This window comes from Pecten maximus, chromosome 4, assembly GCF_902652985.1.
Source record: "Pecten maximus chromosome 4, xPecMax1.1, whole genome shotgun sequence".
NCBI lineage: Eukaryota > Metazoa > Mollusca > Bivalvia > Pectinida > Pectinidae > Pecten > Pecten maximus.
In genome coordinates this window covers 9,052,693-9,056,010 of record NC_047018.1, presented here as the reverse complement: position 1 = coordinate 9,056,010, position 3,318 = coordinate 9,052,693, and the positions used below count along the sequence as shown (strand labels likewise).

The 3,318-nt window shown below is 39.8% G+C and overlaps 1 long non-coding RNA gene across 1 annotated transcript; it reads right to left on the bottom strand.

Annotated features, from left to right (window-relative positions):
- Positions 1-410: 410 nt before the first annotated feature.
- Positions 411-1,514, bottom strand: LOC117325149. The gene is made up of 2 exons (XR_004532152.1): positions 1,288-1,514; positions 411-731 (listed from the first exon to the last, which is right to left on the bottom strand). It is a non-coding gene; the product is annotated as an uncharacterized LOC117325149 (long non-coding RNA).
- Between the last annotated feature and the right edge of the window lie 1,804 nt (positions 1,515-3,318).

The following is a 3,318-nucleotide window of genomic DNA, read 5'->3' as shown; positions in this document are numbered from 1 at the left end:
CTAATTACCTAAAAAAAATGGGATTGTAAAAGCTGAATATCCATAAAAACGAAGTTTTGCTTTGTTTTTGTTTCACGTCCTGTTAACAGCCAGTGTCATTTAAGGACGTGCCAGGTTTTGGAGGTGGAGGAAAGCCGGAGTACCCTAATATTAGTCAGTTGTAAATTGAAAACAGATGATAGTCAGCAATACAAAACTCTTTACAGCGCTGCGCGCTGAAGTGTGTACGATACTTTTTCAATAGTAGTACAGCAACTGTTGATTGTATTGAATCGCCAACCGATAAGCTTGAAACAATGTATCGACCTTCCTGATTGGTTCTGTGCCGAAAGGGGCGGGGCGAACACGGAGTATGTACTGTACCAGAAACGTGGCTGTATAATTACATGACTATGCAAAACAACGACAACTTTTACGTTAAGTTTTAAGCATTTAATAAAGATCTGGTACTCGTTGAACACATGGGTTGTTACACACATATATATGCCATGTTGTTATGAACAACTTATATGATACCTTCCGTGATTATACATATCCACACTGTCGGAAAAATCCAGGCATGAACGAAGCAGGGAAATCCAGAGCATCTTAAATACTTGGCTTACATTTCTTTTTGAATTCGATGAATTCCATAACATCTTGAGTCACCTTTTTACTTTTCAGTGGTTTCCGTTTGACGATGGGCGCTAAAGACTTAGTCGCATAAAAAATCTTCATAATTTTGCGACATCCTGATTAGACAAACCGGTCTTATCACTGATGGCTGAATATGAGAGTCCTTCTGAATGTAGATTATAAACAGTTTTTTCTCGTTTTTTTATCTTCACTTTTCCCTCTGGTGTAAACACGGCCCTTGGAATTTTACATGTTTGAAGTAGTACGTTATATGCGTACCGTCGTGTACACCGTCTAGACCTATAGTTTCACTGTTTTTTTGTCAGACATGTAAGTAACCAAGGTGATTTGCATTACATGTATAAGCTCACAACTACATGAGTATAACTGCAACTTGCAAGGTTTAACCAGCTAAATTTACAATATATCTAATATTTATACATTTAAATGTTTATTATGCAGATGTTCTTTCAATATGGACAACACAGTCAGTGTATTTTGAAAATTACGCACGTATTGATTGATGATCGTCAAGCTAACCAGCCCTTCGAACTTTGTCACCAGCTGACCAGGTCGACCCTTCAGTTCGGTGATATATTTTCCCAATACACTGATTTGAGAGTGGGAAAGTCCATTGTATAGGGTAGATAGCATTTGCACTTCCTTTCACACCTCGTGTACAAGCTAAACTATCTGGGTCACGATAGCGATTCAGTTTACATGTAATTTGGAAGGGTCAAACATCAGACAAAACTGGGTTCCGGAGCACAGGGGCTTTGCACGATGGTGATGACGTTCCATATATGTATGTATAGTATATACATAAAGAATACATGGTCAGTGTCTTAAAATATAAGCTGTATTTTGGCGAGGGTAAAGAAATCGCCACTTTTGTCTTTCTGTCCCGAGCCAGAAATACAGCTTATATTTTAAAACACTGACTATGTATTCTATTTATCCTCCAACAGTCATGAAAATAATCATCAAAAATAATCATTTTTATGTGAAACGGTTTCAAATATCACAGAAATATGTTCGTCTTTTAAACGTAGTTTCACTTTGAAGTAGGTCAGTCGAACTGACGCACGTGCTAAGATTCCAAAATACAGCTGTTTTCCGTCACTGCCGTATATACAGCAAAGATATATATACGGTGGGTGTATTCCGACAATGCGGTGGCAGTTGCTGGATAAATTCATATATGGACCTTCATTTATAAACTTGTCACTGAATATTTCACTTGAAGAACATTTTCATAACCCGCCATTCTCGCAAGTTTACTCATGTGCACACGAGTGCTGAGAAAGGTGTGTGCATTCAGTTCGACCAATCAAATCAACGCTTACTCAGCGCGATCGACTTTGTTAGAGTACTGTCGATACACAGTAATGTAGTACCAATACCTGTCGTACTTGTGTTACACTTTGACCGTACACACTTCAGCGCGCAGCGCTGTAAGTACATAGCATCGTCACATGACCGAGGAGGATGTGGTCGCGTTGGCCGAGTGTTGAAGGTGTCCCGACATTTTATCACTAGCTCTCCGCCTCTGGATCGCGAGTTGAAAACCCATTTTGGGCTGTTGCCCGGTACTAACCGTAGGCGGGTGGGTTTTCACCGGGTACTCTCCTTAAATGACCCTAACTTTTATAAGATGTTAAACCAAATAAACCAAACCGTCACATGACTGATTTTGCATTACTAGGATCAGCACATGACGTCGAACTTAATAGTATCGTGACGTCGAACGTCAGTACACTGCTTGCTTGAAGGACTCAATAAATCTGCTTACCTGCAAATGCGTTCATCCCGTTTATTTTATCAATGACGTCAGGATAGTTTGCTTACGACTGTGTTGAAAAATAAAACATGTTATTAAACAAGGGACATGTAGGCCTTTGTGTACATTGTGGACAGTAACAGATATGTACCTGTTTATAAAACAACCTTGACTATCTTTGTAGGTTAAGCACATATGTACATACCTTTATGACAGGAGTTGTATTTACTCACATGTATCGTCATTGTAACATGCTAAGGTGGTGGTGATCAATGTGTATAACCTTCTATTGGCTGAGTAATAAGGTAAACACTTGAGCTGATATATGTATTAACATACTCTAATTACCTAAAAAAATGGGATTGTAAAAGCTGAATATCCATAAAAACGAAGTTTTGCTTTGTTTTTGTTTCACGTCCTGTTAACAGCCAGTGTCATTTAAGGACGTGCCAGGTTTTGGAGGTGGAGGAAAGCCGGAGTACCCGGAGAAAAACCACCGACTTACGGTCATTACCAGGCAAGTTTTGAATTCGCCACCGAGAGGTGGAGGGCTAGTGATAAAGTGTTGGGATACCTTAACCACTCCCCTCTGTGAAATGAAAGGAGGATTTTTCCTTTTTGATTTACTACATGATTGCATTGCCATGCACATTATTATTATTTGAAAAAGTTAAACAAACCCACGGTTGATAAATGAATGCTGTATCTAAAACGGAAAAGGTCGACCTGTGGTATGCGAGAAAGTATCTCCTGACTGCAGCCTAAAAACAGTAATATACAGCCTCAAATGACGTTAGTGTGTAGGTGATCCCCCTGTGTGTATGTGATCCCCCTGTGTGTAGGTGATCCTCCTGTGTGTAGGTGATCCCCCTGTGTGTAGGTGATCCTCCTGTGTGTAGGTGATCCTCCTGTGTGTAGGTGAT